The 15,976-nt window shown below is 46.3% G+C and overlaps 1 protein-coding gene across 1 annotated transcript in view; it reads left to right on the plus strand.

Annotated features, from left to right (window-relative positions):
- The window catches only part of NEGR1 (neuronal growth regulator 1), a 298,752-nt gene that overhangs the window by 357 nt on the left and 282,419 nt on the right, over positions 1–15,976 (plus strand). The window lies entirely within an intron of this gene.

The following is a 15,976-nucleotide window of genomic DNA, read 5'->3' on the forward strand; positions in this document are numbered from 1 at the left end:
GTGATTTTGCTACAGCTCGAGAAAAAATACGTTTTCTCATGATCTGGAATACGATTGCAGTGTGTTGAACCTCCTTTGCTCGTGATAAATCTCCGATGTATTTGGCAGTAGTTTTAAGCAATGAACTACCCTGGCTGTATTATTTTTTGCTGGGGGTGTCACTCAGGTCTCTGGATCACAAAGTATTTTAGCCATATGCATTTTTAATGAGCCTAGAATCAGCTGGGAAATACTGCGTGAGGCATTTTCGGGGGGAATTCAGAATGGTTTTATAGCAAGCCAGCCTGCTTGTGGTGTAGTAGCTACTGAAAATACAGTAGATGTCTATGTAGGGCAGCTGACAAGTATTTTTTACGTATCCCTCAATTACAGTCCGTATTTTGAGGTGTCCTGAAGTCCTCGTGCTTTCTGTCTGCAGCACCGGGGAATCAAAGGGAATAAATAAAAGCCTGTTTTATTTGTACTGTTGCAGATTTAACAGTGGCAGGAAAGGTAACTTGGTGAGTTCACGGGCAGTTAAGGCAGATGCTCAGCCCGCACTAAACATCGTGAGGACGTAAACAGATATATGTTTAGAACTACCTTAATCCAAAATTGTGGAATTCCTCTGGAGGTTTCCTCCCCCTGGGTTTCAGCCGGAATACGTGCAGTTTTCTAGGCCTGAGACCGTGTGTGAAAGGCAGTGTGGGTGCAGCTGGAGGGGTTACATAAATGAAATCAGAGCTGTGAGATTAAAACGTTATTTGGGGCTCGCACGGGAGGGAGAGTGTCTGTTTTGTGGGGAGGTGCTGCTGAAGGGAACACAAACACGGGTACCAAACTCGGGGACAAAGCAGTTAGAGATGGTGAAATCCTGTGCCTTACATCTGTTTTACTCATTATTCTTGTTCTATGATTAACTTATTTCATTTCATGTGCCTTCTGTAGGCTTTCTTTCAAATGGGAGTTTATTTTGTTTTCGGCTGGTGCTGCAGCTCGAAATGGGAAATGCAGGATCGATGTAGGGAAGCACTTTTCAAAAGAGCATGCAGGAGACGGGCAGAGCTGTTTATCTCGGGGCTCTCCTCACTGCTCCTCCTGGATTTTTCCTCACTGGATATTCGTAGCATAAATACATTTCTATATACATTAAAATAATTGCTATTACTATCCTCAGTACCGGAAGCTGGCGATTTATTTAAATACAAACTCCAGTGAGCAGGATAAGCTATTTGAGCGTTAGAAAAGGAGGTTTTTTCCTTGCAGCTGGGTGCTGTCTGAATGTAGCCCTTCTCAGTTAGGGTAGGCTGCAGCATCCGGAGTCTCTGTGTGCCGTGGTTCCCAGGCTCTGAGGGCAGGATGGCCACCAGCCCCCCGCCGTGGGCACGTGTTGATCCTCCTCCCAGCACCCTGGGGCTTCTCCCCTTTTCCCTGTCCTCAGGCAAGGGGGGCTTCAGAACTCCCCTCCGTTACAAAGGCAGCCCCATGCTTAAGGCATCGAGCATCCCTGTCCTTAATAATTAATGCCGGGGTATGGAGTAATTCCCCGGGCTTTGAGTCAGCGTTTCCTTGGCTGCAAGAAGATTTGGGTGATTTATGTGATGCACGTTTGGGCTGAGGCATCCCCTGACCGAGGGCTCCACTATGGACCGACCCAGGTTTGGGGGGGGGGTGAATAAACGGGGTTACCTGCCCTGAACTGGGGGGCAACTTTTACTTGCGAGTCTCGTTTTGGGCTAAAATATGCGGGAATAAAGCAGGGAGCCTGTTTTGGTGAGTGGGGTGGCAGATTGAGGGAGCCAAGTCCCAGTTTCAGTTCTCACATTAAGTTTTCATTGTCTTTGCTAAAGATGAGGAATAAACTCACCCAGCCCCCAGGGTTTCCCAGTAAAAGCCTCCGAGTGTTAACACCAGGTCAAGGCAGTGGTACGGCTCCCTCCTTTTAAAATAGTTAATTCATATGAAAGCGTAATTATCAATTTACATGTGCAGTGTTTCTCAGGTGCTGCAGAAGCAAAGCCATGAGTGTCCCCCTTGCCTGGCCAGGGCCCCCCACTTCCTCCCCCCCAGCTGTGTCCCATGGGGTCACCCCGTGCTCGCCCCCTGGGCCACCGTTTGTTTGGTTTCGGCCAGTGATTGATCCCTGCAGCCCCAACGCTTTCTGTGTCACTGTTTGTTGAAGTTATAAGAAATCGTTGCTGTTATATCAGCAATGCAGTACTTTTCTGTGGCAAAAAAAAATTTGGGGAAAATGCTGATTTTCCGAAGTATAATTCTGCATCTTCTCTGTGTTCTTCCCAGGCAATCAGTTAGGCTTTAATGAGAGCTCATGAGGAAGAAGAGAGAAAGTTACAAAAACATTACTTTACCAAAAAAATAAATTGCTACATTGTAAACTGGTGAAAATACGGGTAGAAATGCAGTCTGTGTTTTCAGACCTGGGTTTCTCTGGTGCCCCTTTTCGAGACCCCCTTGAGGGGAGGGATCCCTGCAGGGTTGCAGCCCGGCTGTAGCGCTGGCGGCAGAGGTGGCAGTTTGGGGGCAGCAGGGTTTGAGAGGTGACAAACGCAGGGCAACACGCTCAGGGCAGGGGGGGTGACTTGTGCCATGTCCCTCGCTGCCGGAGGGATGGATGCTCAGGGAGGACAACGGCCACCTCCACTTGTTGGGGGCTGTTCTCTCCCCTTCCTGCCGGCCATGGGGTGGGGAGGGCAGCGGAGAGCTAGCCATCAGGATTGCAGCCGGGGAGAGAAATAAGAGAGAATTCCTCTTTTTCTGTGCTGATATTCATCCAAGTTACAGCCAATTCGTGTGTATGGCCCTCTTGGCTTTATATATCCAAGAAAACAGATTCCTCCATACCCCATCGGCAAAAAATCCCCTTAGATATCTAAACGTACAAACCTGAAGATGATCAAAATGGCTTTCTCTAGCAAGAAAAGTTTATTCTGCATTTCAGTTTTCTTAAAGCTCATGGTTACTAAGAGCTAGTGTACCTGATAGTAATTCTATTTTGTGTAATCATGGTAAATTGTTTGAGAAGTTGACATATTTAAAAAAAAACAAAAACAAAAAACAACAAAAGATTACCACTATGTAATTATAGTCATTTATGAACCATACGCTCTAGAATGTGTAAAATAATGTGGATTCTTCACTGCAAAGAGTTAAACCTCGAGCTGGGATCTGTTGGATGGAGGTTCCCAAAAGCCCATTGAAGAGCAGTGTTGGTGGAAGCTGTAGAGCAGGTAACTGGTTGTGATGGCAGAGTCAAACCTGGCTGGGAAAACCAGTTTCAGACCAGCCTTGTTAACAGGTAGATTGAACTTCATCCATGTATTTTTGGCCACAGCAGTCTCTTCTGGCCATTCCATGTGAATTTTGGGCAGCCAAAGTCATCTGAGAAGAGTGATTATAGGAGAAGTTTTCTTTTTTTTTTTGGTCATGGGTCAGGAGGTTTGGAGCGTTTGGGTTTGTTTTCCAAATGTGGAATTTTTGGCGTGTCACCTGGCTGCTTCTCTGTCTGCCTTGGAGAGTTCCAGGTCTATGTCATGGGCAGTCACGCTCTCCCCAGCCTCGCGACCTGAGGTTGGTGTCAAACTCCTCGTGTGAACCAACAGTAACAGGACGGGCAGGTGCAGAGGAACACAGTCTAGGAGTATGCTTTACTGGTATGTTTTTACTGGTATTAAAAGTTTGGGGCAGATGGCAGCCAGCTGATCTGGAACACCACCTGTCTCTTCCCAGTGGTTGCTTTTGCTGTTATTCAGCTTCTTTTCCATAAGTTTTCCTGCTGGTGGAAGAAGTTGCCATGTTCCCCTGCTCCCATGGGGCACGGGACAAGCAGCTCCTGGCATCCTCCAGTGTCTCTGAGTGTCCTTCTCTGGGAGAGCTGCTGCTTCAGCACGACTTCTGCCTCTCCCAGGAGGTACTGAGCATTTGGACTGTGACACCCCGGGGTGGCACAGGAGGCAGGTGAGAGGTTGTGTTGGAGAGATGCTGTTCCTCGTGCAGCACCAATGACTCAGTGCTCCCCCGTGGCTCCCTCCAGCTTCACAGAGACGGCAGTTCTCACCGTTCCTCAGCTGCACGTGGTCTTCTTCGCTCATATTGGAAAATGGGAGGCTCTCCGTCTTCCACCATGGCTCTCCTCTGACGAACGGTGATGGTTCAGGGGAGAGATGTCCACCTAACACTATTTTTCTTATTTAGGTCCCTTTAGGGGTAACAAATGCAGGGTCTCTGAAATCAGAGTCTGGTTATGGCAATAATCTCCCTTTTGGCTGGACAGGCTTGGCAGCAGAACCCAAAACTGCATCTCCTGGCTTTCAAACATGCTGACCAAACGGTCGAAGAACCTCCCCTTTCCCAGTGAAGCCCATCAGTGCCTCGCCATGGTTGAAGGGGAGTCTGGCCAAACGAAACCTTGCTGGGACCATTTCCAATTCCTCCTTCTGCTTCCCCTGACTCCTGGAGCTCGAGAATAAAACTAGAGCATTATGGTTATCATCATGGATTTTATTTTGTGTGAGCTTCTTGCCAACACTTCTTGAACTGTGGAATCCCATGGATTCCCAGATCAGTGGTCCCTATCTAGCTGCTCTGGTCACAATGGCTGAAGGTGCCTGTGTGGCTTGAGCTGTGTCAAGCAGGTCAAGGAGGCTTCATCTCCAAAGCTGAGCAGGTCCTCAGGGGGATGGATGGAGGTGCCTAATTCATATTTAAATTGCCAAGGCGGGGGAGTCACTTTTGGGGATTGGGACTGACTAGCTGGTTTGGCCCTCTCTTACAAGGAGAGCTGCGCTTTGTCACCAGCAGTCTTTGCCAAAGGAGCAACAGTGGGGATGGAAAGTTGGGATGGAAAGCTGGTGACACACCTGCCAAGTGCTCTCTGTCTGTTGTCATTCCTATTACTGAGAATTGGGCATTTGGAATGAAAGTTTTGCAATGCGGATAGCAGGTGAATATCAAGTGTATGTAGCGCATTTAAATGTTAAGTTACTGTCTATATTCCAGCAGTACAGCCCCTCCGATGCACATCCACATGCAGCGCTGGGTGCAGTTGTGTGCACCCCTGCATAAATGCAGGTAGGTCTGTGGAGGAACAGCTGGTGGAATAAATACAAACATTTTCTTCTTTCCTTTATGATTTTAAAAGGTACATTTCATGACTCCAATACTCTCTTGGTATTCTCGTGCTGTTCAGGATCATAAATTATTTGGCTCCATGAAGCTTTGTTCCTCTCCCTCTGCAATGTGACTGTGGAACGTGTAGACATATGTGCACACCCCCTCATAAAATTAAGTTGTTGTTTGGGTAAGGCTTTCACGTTCCAAATCCCTGCCAATTATTAAACAAGCACATTATGGCGCTTGCCTCTTGTCTGTGCAGTAATAATAAATAAATTCAGAGCAAATTAAAATAATTTATCATTTTAAACGATCGCGAACGGTTCAGATGTTATGCAGAGGAACTAACAAAACAAGGAATCAGTAAGGAATGAAAAACAGAGTTTGTTCCAAAGGGCTGTTCTGTTGAGGAAGAAACAGAGACTTAAATTACTTTCCTCTTGTCATCTTGCATAAGAGTTGACCGTAGCCGATATCCCAGGGAAACAAGTCTCAGGAGCTCGGGCTGAGTCTTTTCGGAGGCCAATCAGCGACGGGCAGTGCTGGCTCCCCCCTGGCTCTCCTGGCAGAGACCCGGCCTGATGCTGTGCTTGGAAACTAAAATCTGCTGCAGCAGCTCCAGCAGCCGCTCTGGAGACATCTCAGCCCTGTTCAAGGCTGGAGGTGGATGGGCATAGCAGGGCTCGCACTCTTCCCGTGTCCCAGGCTTATCCCAGGCCACTCTTGCACTGGAAGGCTGTTTCCCATGTTATTCCTTCTCCCTGGCAGGGCTTTGGCCCGTGCCAACTGCTGCTCCTGCACATTCTAACATCATGGAGCATCCTTTCAACGGATGCTCTCTCTCACCCCTCCACAATGGGCTCTCACTCTTGGTGGGAAGGGAATGAGGAGGAGTAGGTGATGCAGAGCATCCCTTCCTTGCTGCTCTCACCACCTGCGGGTCCCCCCGGTGCAGGGAGAGGGGCAGCAGGGCCTGAGGATAAACAAATTATTTCAGGACTAGAGGGGTTCAAAGTAGAGCAGAGTGAAGGCAAGGGCAGCTTGATCTGGGTGGCCACCACTCTGCATAAATTCAGTGAGGTTTTGCAGATGACAGTGGTAGCAGCAGACTCGTCTGTGATGAGGTAACACTAATCAATCAGGTTAATTGATCGTACCCACCCGCAGGCTGCCAGCTCTATACCTTGCTTCATCTGCAAGTTAAAATGATCCACGAAGCTAAGGTTGAAAGACAAACCTTGTCTCCCATGAGAATGGTGTTCCTCACGAGCACCGAGGGCAGAAGTGTTTGTTAAATGCCCCTCTGCTCAAGCATTGCCTGGGGACATTGGAGTCCTCTTCAGCTCTGGCTCCCTTTCAGCTTTTGGGCAGAGGTTGCCAGTACAAAATCCACAAAATTGCCAGAAAAGAAAGTTCCCACTTGGAAGCAGAGGAAGGAACTCCTCAAATTTGCAAAACTTCCATTTCCTCCAGCTCAACCCAGATGCCAGTCCAAGGCTGATGCTAACTGGGTGATGTGAGTACTTAAGTTCGTAATCTCTGGGGCAGTCCCTCCTCAGCCTCTTGCCGGTAGTTGTGTCTCCACCATGCTGTGAGCGTGGGGCAGCCATCCTGAGCCCCCATTGCTGAGCCAGCTCTGGGGCAGAGACAGGGAGTGGGGCCAGGGTGACCCTTCGCTGGGGCTCAATAGCTCTGATGGGTGGCTGGGTGTGGTGGTCCATCACACCCTGCACTGCTGGGTGGCTGGTTATTGGTGGTCCATCACACCCCGCGTTGCTGGATTGGTGGTTACTGGTGGTCCATCACACCCTGCACTGCTGGGTGGCTGGTTACTGGTGGCCCATCACACCCTGCATTGCTGGATTGGTGGTTACTAGTGGCCCATCACATCCCACATTGCTGGATTGGTGGTTACTGGTGGCCCATCACACCCTGCATTGCTGGATTGGTGGTTACTAGTGGCCCATCACATCCCACATTGCTGGATTGGTGGTTACTGGTGGCCCATCACACCCTGCATTGCTGAGTAGCTGGGTATGGATGGTCTTTGCACCCCGCGTAGCTGTGTGGCTGGTACAGATGGCCCCACTCACCCGTATCCTGCCATGCCAGAAGCTATCAGGCCATCTTTATACTTTTTTTCAAATATTTTTCAACTCAGCAGAAAAGATATTTCTTCCTCTGACTGGATGCACAGCTTTTTCCCAGCATTACGGCTGCCAGAGACCCCAGAGGAGGCTGGACTTGTTAGTGCACCTGCATTTGCATGTAGGTAGATGTCCAAAATAGGCCCAATAAGCTGTTCAGCCACGGCAGCAGCGTTCCTTGGTGCTCTTTCTGCAGTGCTTTCTGTAGGTACCAGCACATGGAGCCCCTCGGTGCCTGCAGTAGCTCTGGCCGTAGCTCTGGTTTCACACACTGTATTAATTACCCCACCTGTAGAGATTTGCTGGTGCCTCTCACACGAGAGTGACCCACCTGTGAGTTCAGTTCAAGTTTTAATTTTTATACCTGCGAAACTTCTGAAAAATGTAAGATGAAGTCAATCACGCTCCGTTTTATAACGGAAAAACAGTCAACCTATTTTAAAAGATTTTCCCTTGGCAACGGCAGACAATCTGGTGGTCAGACAGCCAAACAGCTATCATTAGTCATGCATAATTAAAACAAAGAGAGTATCCAACTGTTAGCAGTAACAGTTTTGTCTTGGAAAAAATCTCATTAGCATACAATACTTCTTGCAGAAAACTCCAGTCGTTTTTCTCATGCAAATACCGATCTAAATGAAGGAGATACTATATATTTATGTATGTATGCTGTATTTTTTTCTGTACTTATGTAAATGCACAGGAATAAGATAACTGTCCGGCTTAGTGCAGCATGTGTGATATGCTGCTAAATTTACATAATGCAGCTCTGTCAAAAGTAGGCAGGAACCTTATTCCCGCTACAAAACACAGGCATACATAATTTACTGTACAGTTGTACGCCTTTGATATTTCACTGGCTTCATGTTAAAAAATGTTTTCAAACCGAATATAATTCACCAGCATAAAACAGCACCGGAGACTGAAGTCCTCCCTCCAGAGCTACTGATGTTGGTGGCACAGTCCTGCTGTCAGTGGAGAGCCGGGGGGCACTGGGATGCTCCCAGGCCGGTGAGAGATAGGAACTGGTGGGATGCAGGACCACCTAAGAGCTATAAATAACCAGTTAAAGAGGAAAGCAAGGCTTTGAAACCACCCTTCCATTTCTTACAGACTGGAGAGGGGAGTATCTGTAAACCACAGGTAGGGGCACGCTCTGGCTTTGTCACCAGCCACAGATTGAACGCACTGAGCTGAGCAGCAATGACATGGGGGACAGTTCTCTCCAAAAACCTAATTGAGGAAGGGAAGTGGCAGTTTCAAACCAAGTTCTGGTTGATTTGGTGGGGTCAAGGTGTATGTGGTTATGCAAAAGTAGCTAGCAGTGACATCCCACCTCGCCCCAGCAGCAGCCAGCTCCCAGCTCCCTGGGGAGGTGGGTGCCTGCCCAAGGGCTGGCCTGAACCCACCGCACAGACGGGCCCTCACTGGGTGTCCAGGACTGTGCACAGGGCAGTGGGCAGCTGCTGATTCAGTCTATTTATTTTCTTACATTTCAGATTCGTGGTAAAAACGTTATTTCATCTATCCCCCCCTCCATCCATCCCTCCATCTGTCTATCCCTTTATCCCTCCACCCATCCATCCATCCATCCATCCATCCAGTAGCTATTGACTTACAGGAAAATCATTACTTTTTTTCAGCACAGTAGTTGAATTTCTGACTAAAATAATACATAGGCACATATATGTATCTTTTTATAGACTTAGTGCTGTTGTTTGGCTTTTTTTTTTTTTTTTATTAAAGCTGTTAATTTTATGTAGCAGTTGTAGAAGAACCTTTGAGATAGGCCAGGCTCCTTGCTGCAGGGCGCTGCTGAGGCTCCTTCAGTGCCTGCCCTGGAAAGGTGCTTCCTTCAGGCTGGGCTGTGGCTGCAGAGCGTGTGGAGGAAGGATGCTCCCCACAGCAGGGTAGTGGCTGAGGGCAGATGAGAGCAGGAGAGATTGCTCTGTGCTGCCGTGGAACAAAAAAGATGTGCAGTGGTAAATGAAGCAGTATTTACTAATTTTTTTCCCCTCCCTTTCTGCTTGGCCACGCTGGTTGCTGAGAACTTTCTGTCTAGGGCTTTTTCTTGTCTTTCTCCCCTGTTGTAAGGAAATGGGTCCCTGTGCCAGCAGGCTCTGTACCTGGGAGAATAAGGTTCCCTGGGACAGCTGAGTGTATTTAAAACCTGAGCAGGTACAACCCTTGTGTGATAACTCCAATAATTTTTTTAGCAGGTTTTAATAAGCTAGGAGCTGAAGTGCTGAAATATCTACGAAGGGGTTTTGCCTGGGCTTTAATAACAGCGGTGGAAGTTTGCAGAGACAACACGTTAGAGCAGCTTGTCCTCTTGGGATCAGGAGCACGGGAACAAGCTGCGCCTGCTTGTTCTCTATGATTTTGGGGTTGTTTTAATCCAGGAATGTTTACTCTCTCCTTTCAAAGTGAGAGAGCTGGTAGCAGCAGCAGACCTCTCGGGAAGGGTGCCCCAGTCCCTCCCCAGCCCAGGAGCTGGCATGAGCTTGGGGCAGCTCCTTGAGGGACCTGAAGGAGTGCAATGGCCTTCAAAACCACTGTCGAGCTCTGCTGGTTCTCAAGTGGACTTGGCATGGGACAGATGGGCACCAGTGCTGGAACAAGGGTGGCTGGGCAGTCTCAGTGTCCCACATTCCCATGGGATGTCCCACGCCAGCATTTTCAGAGCATCTTCTGAGGTTTCTTTGTGGTCCCTTGCTAGGCTGGCCAGCTCTCCATAGCTGTGAAGGGTCAGCTGCTGGGTGCTTCTCTGCCAGAAGCTGAAACCCTTGTGTAAGATGGGTGGTGGGTGTGATGAGGAGATGTGGGGGCAACCAGGCAGTGCTTCTGGAGCAGGGTGCCAGGCTGCCCGGGATGCAGCCTCGGGGGCCCGTCGCTGCCATGGATGCCAAGAAGCCAATTTACTAGTTCATCATTATCAGAAAGGAGTTTAATGGGGGAGGGTGTAACTGAATGCATTGTGTTTGCCTGTTGTTTGCAACTGCGATGCTACCCACCAGAAACCTTCAGCTTGACACAGGAGCTCCAGGCATAACCTTAGCTTTCACTAAATTGTGGTGTCACTTAATTTTAAAATAGAGCTGTAAAGGCACGATGGCAAAATGAAAATGTTGAATAGCGCAGCCAATGCTTTGGGTAAGTGGTACATGGCAGTCTGGGAATAAACACATTTTGTGTTTGTGACACAGTTCAAAATAAAGTGTATATTATTACTGATGTAATTTAATATCAGACCAGATTCTCTGTATCGAGCATGATGGTCGAAAGCTCCCATGATGGGTGTGAGCACTGGAGAGGGCTCCTGTGTGTGAGCAGGGAGGGAGGTCGGTGCCAAGAGCAGCCCCGTCCTCGATAATGAATGGAAATCATTGTCACAGCATTTTGGAACCAGGGGACTGTCCTCAGCCCCTTCCCAGTGGAGGACTGGGACAGTCAACACCTCCACAGCTGCTACTTCTTTTTTCTAGCCCTGGACCTGCCAACACTGAGACCCCTCTGGGTGTCCGTGATGCATCTCCTGGGTCCGTGACACATCCCCCAGCCGATGTCCTGGCTCGGTGTCCCTCACAGCAGTGGTGTCCTGCTCGTGCACTAGGCTCACTGGTTCCTGGGGGAGGCTGCAGGAAGGTACAGGGGAAGCAGACTGTGAAGCCCAAATTAATGGGCTACACTGAGCTGAAGGCTCAGAAGATGTGAAACTACTCATTTTCTCCAAATTGGCTGAATAAAGGTCAAGAACTTCTTCCTGCCAGTAAGGGAGAGGAGGAGAATAACTCCCATGCCGTATGACCCATGGGAGCATGAAGGAGAACAGCCAAGGTTCGGGTACCTTGGAGGAAGGATGAAAGGATGGATAATTTTCCACGTAGCCTTTTTTGCTGGTTCCAGGAACCAGAACTGAAGTGAAGACTGCAGAAGTCAGTGATCACAGCCAGCTGTTGGGTTATCCACCAGGAGGGGATGGCAGCCCACAGGGCTCTGACCCGTTTAGACTAGAGCGTGTGTGGAAGCCTTGGCCTCTGCCAATGTGACCTTCACCCAACAGCCACCACAAGAGTTGGAGCAGCCTTGTGGTACCCCGTGCTCAGAGGTGGGACTGACACTTTGATGCCGAGAGAAAAATGTGGAGTTTAACCAAGATAAACATTTAAGTAACGCAGCTTTCAAAGAATTCTTTGTTGTGTTTTTCAATTCTAGAAGTTGTTGAGTTGACTCATCTCTGTGTCAGGCCCTCAAATAATGCTTCCGTTAGCATTTCCTGCTGATTTCCTTGGTTTCTTGAATATAAGTGAAGGTTAACAAGGACTAGGAGTTACAAGACCAGATTTTCAAATTAATAAGATGCTTTTAGCCTAATTATAAAGAAATTGGGAAGTGGTCCTAGAAGAAGTGTCAACTTAAGTGACAACTTAAACAGTGTCAACGCACTTTGAAGTAAATTACAGATGAGGTTGTCCTAGACACTGAATGCTTAAAGTCTTTAGGAGATTGAATGCAGCTCTCGGTGAAATCCCCAAATAATTTGATATCCGGAGCTGAGGCAATATTGTTTCCAAAGGCGGCGGGAAGGATGGATGTCTTGGCAAAAATAAACAGATAAATAAAACCTCTGTCTTCCGTGTTTGTCTGCTGTGTCACACAGTCTGAAAGGCTGTGGTCTTTCCTGCAGCATAAATGAGTCCAGCTTTGTTGAAAGCGTAATTTCAAATAGGTACCTCTGTCAGCTCTAAAAGCAATTATTCCAGTTATTCTGTTCCTAACCATCATAATATAGCAGTTTTTAATGAGGGATTTGGATCAGATGAACTAAATTAGTTAAAAAAATGAGCACAACCGTATATGAAGGTCTCAGAAAGGACTTACATTATTAAATTGACTTATTTTAGGATCTATGCTTATGAAGTATTGAGTTAGCTTAGTTACGTACTTTAATGGATGTGATGAAAAATCTCACACCAGTGGGAGTTAAAAATGCAGTAGTTTTGCAGCTATTGTGTTGCTTGAACAATGAAATAATAGATAATAATGCAATAATTAAAATATTTCTTTTTTCTTTGCTAAATATTTTTGTTTATAAATTTAGTATGGCGGTATAATATTAACAGAATTATAGGCTAATACATTTAAAATATGTATGCATTTATTTTTGATGTGTTATGTCATAATTATCTTGAATTTATCATAGGAATTAAATCAGTAAACTGGCAAAATCACATATTTTTAAATGTGTTCTATATGTGGAAATGTTAAAGTGTTTTGCTGTTCTAGCTACTCCTTTAGGTTCTCTCAGTGTAAGTTAGATTTTGTTGCAGCATTTCAGGCACCTTTTATGATTGGACTCACCAAGCCACTTCTAATCCCACTCCAGCACTGCATTTCTCTTATAATTCCTGTTCAAGACGGTTATTAAGTAAATGTAAAATTAAATATTAAGAATGTTACTGAAATGCTAATATAAACAGTGAAAAAAAGAAAGACTGATTAGTCTAAAGTTTTCTTTCAGGTATTAAGGGTGTCTCATATCACCGTTCTATGTGTAAAAAGACTTTTATGTGCTGTGGGCAGTGTCTATAGGAAGCTGCTGTGACCTTCAAAACCTTGTAAGTGTGCTATAAGTGCACGTGCAAACCAAGTTGCACACCTCTGCTGTAGAAATTCCCATTACAAAGAACATCCCAAACTTTACTGTTCAGGTTACTTCAATTCTTCCGGATTTTTTTTTTTTCATAAGGGCATTTTGCAGTGTTAAATTTACATAATGGCTGGAGAAACACAGCGTACACTGCCCAAATAATCCTGAAAAATCCTTCAGAAGGTGATGGTGAGTTGAATTTTGCCATGCCCCATTAGCTCTGGAAGCCCTTTAGGGCTGTTTCTGGAGAAGGAGGGGCCATGAAGTAAACTGTTGAGTTGACAATTTAACTCTAGAAGTCAGACAATGAGCACCCTGTCCCAACCTAGACGTGACCATCACCCTTCAGGATTTTGGAAACCCATGTTGCTTATTAGAAAAAAATAAGAACTTCCCAAGTTATCACCTGGCAGCCCCATGTCTGGCTGCCACAAGGACCCGCCGCCAGCTCCACACCAGGTGGGCATGCAAGGTGGGGCCAGGTCAGGCATTGTAGTTGTTTCTGGATAATTACTTATACATGCTCAATTAAGTATTTCAAGTCCTCTGTATAAAGCAACATCTCCAATTCTTATCTGAAAGACCTTCTGCTATTGGTGGACTCTGTTTACTTTCTGCAATATTAATGTATGAGAAAATGTTGTGTATAGAATCATGGAATGATAGAATTGTCCAGGTTGGAAGGGACCTTTCAGATCATGGAGTCCAGCCACCAACCCAGCACTGCCCAAACCCCCCACTGACCCATGTCCCTCAGCACCACCTCTGCCCGGCTTTGAAATCCCTCCAGGGATGGCGACTCCACCACTGCCCTGGGCAGCCTCTGCCAAGGCTTCACAACCCTTTCCGGGAAGAAACTTTTCCTGATATCCATCCTAAAGCTCCCCCACGTATGTATATTTGTATATATATGCATATATTTTTAAAAACTTTTCCTGATATCCGTCCTAAACCTCCCCCACGTATGTAGATTTGTATATATATGCATATATTTTTAAAAAGTATGAAATCTGTGGTACTCCACTTCCGCAGTGGTCCAGCTGCTCCTCACTTTGCTCTGACAGGCATGTGGGGGGCAGAGCTTCTCACCTGGGTCCAGAACATCACCCCACCTCACCCCATGCGCCAGCAAAGCCCCGTCAGGAAAACCACAGCTAGAGAGTCCACAGGCATGAAAAGCAAGCAATCTTTTGTGTATTTTTCTCTGTAGTTGGTGAACTTTGCTTTTCTGCCCACACTCTGTGAACGAGTGGTCGGGGGGATGAAAATCAGGGGGGAGGGGAGAAGGTGGTGGGGAGACGTGCCGTGGGGAGGAACAGGTCAGCGCTTCCCAGGTGCAGTGCTTTGGCCACATCCACAGGAGGCCGGGTGAGGAGTAAATATGTTATGAAAGTGGCCTAATTATGATGAGCAATTTTTCCCCGCGGCTGGAACAATTGGACTAGAAAATTGTACTAGACTTTTCATTCTGAGACTATTAAATAGCGAGGAAGAGAGAACAAAATATATTTTTTGTCACAGCTACTCTTTTTTTTTTTAAGTATAGAGTCTTGCACGTGGCTGGAAATTAGTTTAAAATTAATTTAATTAATTGTAATTCATTTGTGACTTTTTTTTACCTGCATAAACCTTATTTCTGTTATATTTCTGGTAGTAGGAAGGTGTATGTGTTAAAGATAAAACACAGCCTGCAAATTAAATTTGGATAATGCTGTCATTTGGATGCCCTGGGCTGGGGGGATGTGATGGGCTGAGGAGGACCATCTGGGGGAGCAAAGGTGTGAAGGGGCAAGGGCAGAGGAAGAGGAGGGGAGGTATTGCGAGGCCCCCGGAGCCTGGAAACGTGCATCTATGAAACGCCAAAAACTGTTCAAAATTTAAAATTAAACTTGGGGTGCAGGTGTGGAGGGGAGAGGATCTGAGAGTCTTTGGTATAGATATTTTCTGATATTGCTCTGCACTGGTTTTTGTCTTCCTCTTTCATGTGTTATTTCCAAATATCTGATCATCTTTTGGATTTTTTGTCTTTAACACATCTGCGATTAATTCCCGCTGATGTTATCAATGGGTAATGGATTTAAAATAGATCTTGGTTTGGGAAGTGTAAGTAGCACTTTCTGTGATATCCATCTCATCGAGTGCAGCAGTTTTGTGTAAATAGCTCAAGTTAACACGCATTCTTTGATAAATAACAATAAGGCTTAAGTGGTAATGTAAATAATTAATCCCTTGGGATGCCTGGCCTCTCTATCCATAGATAACGGGCACAGCAGAGCAGTTTTACTACCTGTGTGTTATTTCTCCCCATACCTATGGCCTTCTCTCCCCAGCAGTGGTTCACCTTTCCCTCCCTCCCATCTATTTCAGCATTAATGTTTACTGCAGTGAAGCTGTTCATGCCCAGGGAACACATTATTCTGTTTATGAAAATAGTAATAACCCTGAACACCGTGTATGTATTTGGGGCTTAATTCAAATAACTCTTGGAACATCACATTTCCAACGGACTGTGCTGATTCTTGCTTTTTTTTTTTGTATATTATCTAGATAAAGTAAGCAGTGAAGGAGAAGATTTTATCCAACACAATTTATTTTTAATTCAAATGTGCTTCTGGAATGACTGTCTGGAAAAGCATATTTTTTAATATTTTGGACACATCCAAATACATTTTCTTTTTATAAGATTAAGCAAGTGAGTGATGAGAAGGAATATTGTTTTGAAGTGAACATAACACTAGTGTAGGGAAGTGGACTATAAGGTTCAGGATGGTTCGGTGCATGTACCTCTGTGGCTTGAGGAGGTTGGAGCTCATGAAAGAGCCAGGTCAGTGGGAGGAGACACTCAGAGCCATGCGTGGAGACCGATGGTGTTTTGATGTCAGATGTATGGATAGCTGACCTGCTTATTACAGCTACACTGAATCGGGAGGAGAACCTGCACTTTCAATGGGATCACAGTTCACGATACAGTATTTTTGGGATGCAATGCTTAGACTTCTAAGGGCATAAACCAAACCCAACCACCAAACAAAACATTGGCGTAAAGCTTCAGATGTTCACTCGATGCGAG

The sequence above is a fragment of the Calidris pugnax genome, unplaced genomic scaffold (genome assembly GCF_001431845.1).
Source record: "Calidris pugnax isolate Ruff unplaced genomic scaffold, ASM143184v1 scaffold29, whole genome shotgun sequence".
In the NCBI taxonomy this organism is placed as follows: Eukaryota; Metazoa; Chordata; class Aves; order Charadriiformes; family Scolopacidae; genus Calidris; species Calidris pugnax.